The sequence below is a fragment of the Pseudorca crassidens genome, chromosome 7 (genome assembly GCF_039906515.1).
Source record: "Pseudorca crassidens isolate mPseCra1 chromosome 7, mPseCra1.hap1, whole genome shotgun sequence".
Taxonomy (NCBI): Eukaryota; Metazoa; Chordata; class Mammalia; order Artiodactyla; family Delphinidae; genus Pseudorca; species Pseudorca crassidens.
Window position 1 is genome coordinate 37784820 of NC_090302.1, and position 11069 is coordinate 37795888.

Sequence of the window (11069 nt, forward strand, 5' to 3'; positions counted from 1 at the left end):
AAACTCTTAGAGGAAAACATAGGCAGAACACTCTATGACATAAATCACAGCAAGGTCCTTTTTGACCCACCTCCTAGAGGAATGGAAATAAAAACAAAAATAAACAAATGGGACCTAATGAAACTTCAAAGCTTTTGCACAGCAAAGGAAACCATAAACAAGACGAAAAGACAACCCTCAGAATGGGAGAAAATATTTGCAAATGAAGCAACTGACAAAGGATTAATCTCAAAAATATACAAGCAACTCATGCAGCTCAATATGACAAAAACAAACAGCCCAATCCAAAAATGGGCAGAAGACCTAAATAGACATTTCTCCAAAGAAGATATACAGATTGCCAACAAACACATGAAAGGATGCTCAACATCATTAATCATTAGAGAAATGCAAATCAAAACCACAATGAAGTATCACCTCACACCAGTCAGAATGGCCATCATCAAAAAAATCTACAAACAATAAATGCTGGAGGGGGTGTGGAGAAAAGGGAACCCTCTCGTGCTGTTGGTGGGAATGTAAATTGATACAGCCACTATGGAGAACTGTATGGAGGTTCCTTAAAAAACTAAAAGTAGAACTACCATAAGACCCAGCAATCCCACTACTGGGCATATACCCTGAGAAAACCATAATTCAAAAAGAGACATGTACCACAGTGTTCACTGCAGCAGTATTTACAATAGCCAGGACATGGAAGCAACCTAAATGTCCATTGACAGATGAATGGATGAAGAAGATGTGGCACATATATACAATGGAATATTACTCAGCCATTAAAAAAGAAAGAAATTGAGTTATTTATAGTGAGGTGGATGGACCTACAGTCTGTCATACAGAGTGAAGTAAGAAAGAGAAGAACAAATACCGTATGCTAACACGAATATATGGAATCTAAAAAAATGGTACTGCTGAACCTAGTGGCAGGGCAGGAATAAAGTTGCAGACGTAGAGAATGGACTTGAGGACACGGGGAGAGGGAAGGGTAAGCTGGGACAAAGTGAGAGAGTGGCATGGACATATATACACTACCAAATGTAAAATGGATAGCTAGTGGGAAGCTGCTGCATAGCACAGGGAGATCAGCTCAGTGCTTTGTGATGACCTAGAGGGGTGGGATAAGGAGGGTGGGAGGGAGGCTCAAGAGGGAGGGGATATGGGAATATATGTATACGTACAGCTGATTCACTTTGTCGTACAGTAGAAACTAACACAACGTTGTAAAGCAATTATACTCCAATAAAGATGTGAAAAAAAAATAAAGTGTTACAGCCTTTAGAATGTTATATATAATGCAAAACATGTAAGTTCTTGATTTAGATTTCATAAGATATTTCCCGGCATGGTCCCTTTCATTCCATGTCATGTCATAAAACTTGAACTAGAAGAGTTTATGGATTTGCACTGTCTGAAACAAAATATGTTTTCGAAGGGAGGCCATAAATGTTTGGTTAACAACCTGAACTCCTCTGCTTTTTCTTGGAAAACCTCTCAATCCCAGGAAAAGTTTCTCCTAGAAATGCACTTTCCGTGTAGGGCTGATAGGAAATTCATCCCAACCATTGTCTATTGGTAAATACATTTGCCGTCACTAGAGCCACAGGCTTTAAACATTCAAGTTCAACAGGCATTAAATCGATCAATGGCCTGAAATTTGAGAAAAACACAAAAAGTTCAGGCTGATGTATCAGCACCATTGCTGAGCCCACTGGGTGTAAACCTGTCCATAAGATTGAGTCATTCAAAATGCAGTTGTGAAGCACATGGTAGTTTTTGGTGAGGTAATTTAATTTTCCCAGCCTTAAACCTGTTTGAGTTGTATGAAATTGTATCTTCCTGATTTCCTTAAAGTGGGATGTGCCTGCATTTTTGGTAGATTAAAGAAGCTGAAGTCCAGGTGAACAATATGGGTACCTGTTTTTTTTCCCTTAATATTTGCTTTCAGGTTCAATAATATCTGCATAATTATGAGTGCTCAGCATCAAAGCCCTGTAGGGATATCAGGGTATGTAAGACAGGCCATACAGTTTAATATTAGAGGAAAAAAAGAAAACAAAATATATGACCAGGCAGCCATATGTTATGTAGCTAATAGAGGCTGTTGGACCTCCCAGAAGGGAGCGATGTGAGTTGTCTTGTGAGGATGCTGTGAGTACTATACCCATTGTACAGATAAGAAAATTGGGAATTAGAATGCTTAATCAGCTTGCTCGAAGTGACACAGCTACTAAGAGTAAAATTGGGACTTTTCACTACTCTGAATCTCTGGCTTGCCTTTTGAATGCTGGTAATCTCAGGATTCTGTTCTGCACTCTCTTCCTCTTTCCTTTCTCTCTCTGCCTAATGTCTTCCACACCCATGGTTTCTAGAACTATGTCTAGCTGATGACTTCCAATTTCTGTATTTTTAATCCTCATCTTTTAAAAAAATTCCATGACCATATTCCCATCCACTAACAAATGGGAATTCCATAGGCATGACTGCCCCAACATGTCCGAATTCTAATGTGTTAATTTTTCTTCAAAATTGTTCCTCATTCTACATTTCCTATCTCAGGAAACTACCAACCAGAATCAGTCTTGACTCCTTCCTCTCTTTCTCCATCACCTACCTCTAGTGGGTTCTGGGGCCCTATTGATTAGGTGACCTCTCTGTAATCTTTCTTGAATCTGTCCGTATTCTCTCTCTCTCTCTCTCTGTTTTGCTTCAGGCCTCAGAATTTCCTCCTCCAGGTAGTGCAGGAGGCACCTCATTTTCTGCCTCAGAGTTTCTCCAGCATCAGTTCATCCCCCACCCTGTAAACAGGGTAATCTTTATAAATAAAAATCCAATTAAGACTTTCTTTCTTGCTGTAGGTAGGTGTCCCTCAGAGCCCAACCTCACCTACCTTTGTTTGCATCTCTTATCTTGCTTCCCAAATGAAAGATAATCTATCCACACAGCAAACTTTGCTTCCAGTTGTGGCCAAGTTCTTTTATGCCTGTTCGCCTCATGCATGCTGTTTCCTGCACCTGGGATCTCCCGTCCTCATTACATGAAGGTGAATTCCTATCCCATCAAGAGGTCGCTCCACTGTCAAAGTCTCCCTGAAGCTCAGTCTCCACAAAGCTGCCTTCCCCTCGCCCCAGCACAACTGTGGTGCACCTTTTGTGTTCCTGCAAACGCTGTGCTTGTGTGTTAGCAGCTCTCTTGGGACCTGGTAACAATTTATTTAGAAGACATCTGTCTCTCTCTCAAAACTCACTAGTTGAGGATCCCAGAGCTTGGCATAAATCAGACATTTACTGAATGACCAAATGGGTCGAGATTTGGCATTTGGAAGTTGTACTAGTTTTCTATCGTCACCGTAACAAATTCCCACTAGCCTTGTGGTTTAAGCAATAAAAATGTATTATCCTACAGTTCTGGAGGTTAGAAGTCTAAACTGAGTCTTATAGGGTTTATGGATTGAACTGTGTATCTTCCTTCTTTTCCTGAGTCTCTGATTCCTTATCTATGAAGTGAGGACAGTGATGCTCACCTGTCACCTGTCAGGATTTTGTGCGAGCAGGTGTGAGTGTTATTTGTATTAAATAAGGAATATGTGAAGACACGTAACATAGCATTTATTAACTGGCCTTCAGCAAGAACTAGTTCCCCTTTTGTTTCCTACTCACAGTGTAGTGGTTTTCAAAGGTTAGCAGGTATCAGCTCCTTCTGGGGCTGTGCTGACCGGTTTGGTGGCCACTAGCTGCCTGAAGTATGGCTGATCCAAGCTGAGATGTGCTGGATATATTAAATAAATACTGGGTTTTGAAGACAGTATAAACATTGTAAAATACCTCATTAATATTTTTATTGGTTACATGCTGAAATGATAGTATTTTTGCAATACTGAGTTAAATAAAATATATTAATAAAATTTCACTTGTCTCTTTACATTTTTTAATGTGGCTGCTAAAAATTTTAAATTACATATATGGATTTCATTACATTCTATTCCTATTGAACAGCGTCGCCGTGCCGGGAATATGCCATATGCCAGTTCCCAGGATCTACTGCTCTGTGAGAAACCACCCAAAATGTAATTGCCTAGAAGAGCACCACTTTTTATTTTCTGAAATTACCAGAATTGACTGGATCTCGCTTGGAGAGTCCTCAGCTTCTCTCCCTTGGGTGTCTCGTGTGTTTGCAGTCAGATGGACACAGGCTGTGGCGCGTCTGCACGTCTGCGGCCAGGATGCTCCTCCCTGTGGATCTCAGCCCCCGGGACCTCTCTTACCTCTCTCCCGCGAAGAACCCTGGGCTGCTTAAATTGCAGCTCAGAGCGGCCAGGCCTGATTAATGCCTGGCTTAGAAATCTCAGCACACCATTTCCTCGCCATTCTACTGGTCTGAGCAGTCACAGAGGCGGTGCTGACCAGGGGGCAGCCGCACAAGCTTCACCACCACAGGGAGGCAGACTTCTTTGGGACCATCTTGGGGACGAGCTGCCACACTCTCCTCACCCACAGAGACTGCCATTCAGCTTGTCTAAGGGTGTATTTCCCAAGCATCCCCAGGGATAGGAGACTTCCTAGGGGGCTTTCATAAGATCATGGAGGTCTTAGGTCCGGTGCTGCCTCTAGAAGTTAATTCTAAAAGAAATTTAGGAAGAGGCAAAAGGAAGACTTCTTTTTTCCTGGATTTTAACCATCTGTTGTTATCTCCATGATCGTGTATAACTACAGAATGGTTATAAAGTCATCATTGCTTTTGTGCATTAGCTGGGGACGGGAGCCAGGTTCCAGAATCCTAAGGCGTGAGCTGTGCGTGTGGCAGACTATAAGCCATGTGAAACCACAGGAGAGAGCAAGAGTAGTCTGTGTGCGTGTGTGTGCACACATGTGTATGCACCTGGGCATGTGTGTCTGTGCACATGTGTGTATGCACCTGGGTATGTGTGTGTGTTCATGCATGAGTGTGTGACCTGGTGCTTAGAATGCAGGTGCTGGAGCCCAACTGCTGTGCCACTTCTCCAGCTGTGTGACCGAAGGGAAATTTCTTAACTTCTTTTTTTGTCTTCGTTTCCTCACATATAAAATGGGGCACAGGGCTTCCCTGGGGGCGCAGTGGTTAAGAATCCGCCTGCCAATGCAGGGGACATGGGTTCGAGCCCTGGTCTGGGAAGATCCCACGTGCCGCGGAGCAACTAAGCCTGTGCTCCGCAGCAAGAGAAGCCACGGCAATGAGAAGCCTGCGCACTGCAAACGAAGAGTGCCCCCGCTCGCAGCAACGAAGACCCAACACAGCCAAAAATCATTAAAAAAAAAATTAAAAAAAATAAAATGGGGAACAATAAAATCACATAGTTGTTGTGAGAATTAAATAAGTCAACAGCTACAAAGCATTTAGAACACTGTCTGGCTGGTGCATAGCAAGTGCTCAGTAGTGCCGTTTTATTTCTATGAGCTGTTTACGGTTCAGTTTTATACCTCAGTAATCTCCTTTCTCTCTCTGTCTATATGTCTCTCTTTCTCTCTCCAGGGAAGTGAAGAAAAGAACTGGTGAGGATGACAGCAAATCCATTTCCAGTCTGAGTGGGACCAGTTCCAAAAAGTCAGCCCAGATGAATTGTTGCAATGGTTAAATCCCAAACATTCTTGGCCCATGAGGCCTTCATTTCCAGAGTACCGAATGTATGTGACTTGTTTGCTTCTTACATAGCATAGTGGGGCATCCTACGGACACTGTCGTGTGGAGAATTACAGTGTGTGGAATCTGAGAGATGCTCTGGGGTCCCTCCAGAACCTCAGCTCTTGTTTGCTATGTTTCAATGAATGATTTGGGCCCCCTGGTTAAATGTACCTGTCTTGTCCTCACAAAGTCTTACCAGATAACATATAGGTTTTTAAAGTGGTAAAAAAAAAATCACATGCTCAGATCAAAGCTATAGAAGAAATTCACTGACATAATTAGATTCATATGGTGGCTGATTTTGTAGATAACCTATAACATTTACTTCCGATATTCAATACTAGAAAACTAGGAAAAGGGGGTTACCATCCTAGCTGTGCTGTAAACTAGCCTTGTAGTCTTGGACGTGTCACCAGCCCACATTAGATCCGTTTCCTTGTCTGTAAACAAGCAGCTTTGCCTTTCAGGCCTTGGCCCTCTCAGCTCTGTAGGTCTTTAAGCAGTGGGAAGGAGAGCGAGATGGCCCACAGTTAATAAGGACTCGGGTCATTCATGCTTTTAAAATATTTGAGTATTGATTCTTCTCACTTCATATACAAGAACAGAATTTAATTGAGGAAAAAAATGGTAATGTTTCAAGCTCCAGTGGAGACAGAAATATCTATTCTTTTATGTATAAAAAAAGAAAACATTTTTGCAACAGAAATCGTTTGTATATAGAAGAGAGTATTTTATAATCTCAGAACACTTATAAAGTCCATGGTTTGAATTAAGTGTTAAAAGTTCTAATGAAGGGCTTCCCTGGTGGCATAGTGGTTAAGAATCTGCCTGCCAGTGCAGGGGACACGGGTTCAAGCCCTGGTCCGGGAAGATCCCACATGCCGAGGAGCAGCTAAGCCAGTGCACCACAACTACTGAGCCTGTGCTCTAGAGCCCGCGAGCCACAACTACTGAAGCCCATGCTCCTAGAGCCCATGCTCCGCAACAAGGGAAGCCACCGCAATGAGAAGCCCGCACACCACAACGAAGAGTAGCCCCCGCTCGCCGCAACTAGAGAAAGCCCGCAACGAAGACCCAACACAGCCAAAAATAAATGAATAAATAAATTTTAAAAATTCTAATGAAAACGTATAAAGCCACGCGCTACTGAAAATACAAAGCACAGGAAAGTTGTCACGTTTCACTTAAAAAAAAAAAAAACAACAGCAAGTGACTGCCAGGGGCTGGTGAAGGGAGGAACAGGGAGTGAGTTCTGATGGGTGTGTGGTTTCTTTGGGGGATGATGAGAATGTTGTGGAATTGTGATAATGTTGCACAACTTTGTGAATATACTAAAACCCACTAAATTGTGTATTTTAAATGGTGAAGTTTTTGGTATGTGAATTATATCTCATTAAAAAAGCACACTAGTACTTAGAACGATTTACCATTTTGCCAAGTGAAAATACCCATGCTCGAACCTCCCTGTGATTTAAAAGCATAATCTCCAGTATAACTCAAGTCTCCTAACTCCCTGCTTGCCAGCATTCAGTTTCTTAAATAATGAACGGTGAAAGAAACGTTACGTGTAGTTTTGGAAAATCATCTCTTTTGAAGCGGATTGTGGTTAGGGGAGAGGTAAGTCAGAGTCCTTTGTCTGAGGAGACTAGTGAGTTACTCTCACCCGCAGCCTGGTGGGTCTTGCCCTCCTGGAAGCTGTGCTGCCACCCAGATTCCCCAGTGAAATGTCTCCAACAGCTAAATGAGTCAACACCTGACCCCAGGGTGGGTCAGTGAGGCCTGGTTTTTTAGGTTTGGCTTTTGAGTTTCAGTGGCCTTCGCCAAGTTATTCCCAACCAGAGACTTGAACTTACCTTGTGATAGGGCTAGGCCCCAAGTAGCTTGCTGAAAAAACTGAAATAATAGCTCTTATTTATTGTACTACATCATCTAAAAACATCCCTTTTTGTTGAATTAAAATAATTCCATGTAGCAGTTTTTCTCCTGTTTATGATGTTTATGATCAGACCTTAAATTCCCCAAGCTTTATTGTTATTATTTTTAATGCATATTGACCAGATATGTTACACACATAGATTATAAATAGTCACAATGTTGTTTAGCTTTTCAAGGTGTGCCTTCTCTCTACCTACTAGATCTATTTTTTTTTTTTAAACTGGAAAGTTGGTTGTGTCTTCAGCAACTCTACTGTGGATTCCTGTTTCCTGTTTTTTGGTCCCAGAAAAAAAGTTTACATTTTTGACCGAAAGGAATGCCTTGCTGGTGGGGAATGTCAAACTGAACCGCGGAGGGAGTGGTGGTTATTTTTGTGCCATGGTCAGACGAAAGTTCTGCCACTGCTGTTTGCCTAGGTGGCATCTACAGAGCCCAGGTTAGAATGGACCCGACACCTATGTGTTGACTTATGGTACTCATGTTTAGGTGTTTGGTGCAATTGCACAAAACTGTGTTAGTATACATGTTATTGTGTTGTCTTTATTTTCCCCCAAAGTGTCTATATTTGTCTTACAATCTGTATATAACAATGTACCTTTTTTTTTTTTTTTGTGGTACGCGGGCCTCTCACTGTTGTGGCCTCTCCCGTTGCGGAGCACAGGCTCCGGATGCACAGGCTCAGCAGCCATGGCTTATGGGCCCAGCCGCTCCGCGGCATGTGGGATCTTCCCGGACCGGGGCACGAACCCGTGTCCCCTGCATCGGCAGGCGGACTCTCAACCACTGAGCCACCAGGGAAGCCCAAGAATGTACCTTTGATATAGAAATATCATCTTGATCTTTGCTTCTGGGTTGTACGGCCGGTACACCCAAATTGATTAGATTACATAGGTGCCTCTGGTACACAAAGCCATCATCCGTAGCTCTTTGAACCTGGATAAATATTTTTGCAACAAAGTCCAAATTAGAAACTTAAAGCTCCAGTTAGCAATCTTATTTAAAGAAAAGCTACTTACATCTCTTTCCATTGCCTTGCTAGGAAATCGAGATTATTATCAACATTTGATTTCGTGAAGGTGTTCTCAAATTTAAAGAATATTTTTGGTAAGAAAAAGGTATCTAATTTTTTTTAACAGATTTAATTTGATACATTTGCATAGTTCTGTGCAAGTAACTCATCTTGGCTCAATTTTTCCTTTGAGAGCTTTTAAAACCAGTTATGCTACACTCTTTTTTATGTATCCTGACACACTGGATAATATTTTAGTTTCATCATGGAAAAGAAAGTTGGATGTGGAGGCAGCTTTCACTGCTAACTTTAGCCTCATGCATTTTCATAATTTATTTTTTCTACTTGCTGCTTTGTATGACATATGTGACATTTGATTATTTAATACTAAATGTGATTTGCATAAAGCCAAACTGCACAATCCTCTTGCTGAAGATAAAATCAAGGTTAAAGATAAAGATTTATTTTCACATTTGTACAGTGAATGGCTTCAGAGTGATGGTCTTTGTGGGCTTTTATAGTATATGTGTGTAAGAAATTTCATATGTATATATTAAGTAGGCCTCTGAGTATTGAATAATGATTTTATGATTTTGATTTACATGGTTTACATTTTCATAGTATCAGCTCTATTTCGCTTATACTGTTTATTTCTCTTCAAACCATTAATAATTATCCCATAAAGTATGATTTTTATAGCAATACAAGTGTCTAAGGAGCTACAGATACTTTCTGCATTGTAAATTCAATGAAGCGCGCTTTCTTTGGCTTTCTGGTTGTTCCCTTCAGCTTTGCTGCAGGTATCCCTGAAGTAGTTTTAGTTCTAGGATGTGTCTACATGAAACTGTGCAGTTGGCAGCTGGCTGGGGGGAGAAAAGAATGAACACATGGTGTGCGGTCTGTGGCACAGCCTTGTCATCTCGGCCAGTTGACCAGCTTGGGGTGTCACGGCCAGGAATAGTGAGGCTTTCATAGGATGCGCTCTGGCCAGCCTTATGACCTCAGGGATTAGTTCCTTTCTCTGACCCGCCCCCCACCCCCCACCCCATACACATCTAGCTAACTCCTGCTCATCCTTCTGCCTTAGCTTAAGCATCACTTCCTTCAGGATTTTCCCCTCTCGACTTCAAACCAGGATGAGGCTGTCTGCTCTCACTTATGTAGCATCCTTTCTAACTGGTCAGCATCCTTATTGCCCTCATACTTGTTCAACTAGACATATGCCCTGAGCTTTATCCCTATTGTCTGCTGCTGCTTCAAAGAATTAACTAAGGCAGGATTTGTGGAATTTCTGCAGGCACACATTGACAGAGATACACACATACGCAATGGTCAAGGACAGTATAAATAAGAGGTAGCATGTATTAGTGGCCACTGGTCTGAGCTCTGCAGCCAGCCTGCCTGGTTTGAACCTGGCCTCATGTATCTACTAGTAGGTAACTGTGAGCAAGGGGTGTAACCCAGCTTCTTCATTGGTAAAATAGGGGTGATAACAGCACCTTCCTCGTGGAGTTGTTATGAGCACTAAATGAGTTACTATATGGAAAAGGCTTGGAATAGTACCTGGCACTTTGATCACTCAATTAAGAATGAAAAAGTTTTGAGGCACAATTGATTGCATTGGTCTTGTTCAGGACCCTGGATACTACCATCAGTGTGTGATAAAATGCCCAAAATTTACCAGATTACCTGGGGGATGGGGCATTGTAGAGGATTCACTTTGACATAAGTTCACTGACCTCCCACATTTCTTGGTATTTCGATGGATACATAGTTCGGGTATCATATAGGATAGAATATTGTGTAGAGTGGATTAAAAGACAAGGAAATCATTGAGAAAAAAATGAGGGCCTGGAAGTTAGAATGGAAAGTTGTGAATGGAGTCTTTATAAGTGTAGGATCTCCATTTATTAAGGGCTGATTAGATGAAGTAGTTGAAGGGGTTAAGAAAATACCAGAGCTCTGTCTGGGATTTTTGAATCTAAATGACAGTAAAAGTGGTGGTGGCTATTTCTAACTGAATTGAAACTAACCTTTATAGTAGGACAAGTAACCTGTTGACAAGGATCTCCAGTGAGTATATGCAAAAATCCTCAAGATGGGAATGAATCCCCAGCAAAGCATATTGTTTTGCAAGCCTTAAAATAAAAATAACATCTCTTCTTTCCAGATCTAGACATTAAGATATGTCTTCATAGATGAAAATGGAAAACAGGCACAAATGCTTCAACTTGAAATTACAGGGTAAGATCAATTTTCAAGTGCAAATTCTAGGAATAATTACCCAGTTAAAAATTTTCTTTTCTGCATCTGTGTATCAGATTTATTTGTAAATTTATATCTCTTAAATTTCTGCAGAGTGGGAATTTAGTTGTAAGGCCCTTTGACTTGTGACCTTGCAGGCTGGCAGTGCACAAACCATGTTTCATGGCATTTGACGTACATTTTTGTAGAGTCCCACACTGTTCTT

At 41.5% G+C, this 11069-nt stretch overlaps 1 pseudogene; it reads left to right on the top strand.

The window, feature by feature from the left end:
- The window catches only part of LOC137228336 (ras and EF-hand domain-containing protein-like), a 60152-nt pseudogene extending 53078 nt beyond the window's left edge, over positions 1–7074 (top strand).
- The last annotated feature ends 3995 nt before the right edge of the window (positions 7075–11069 follow it).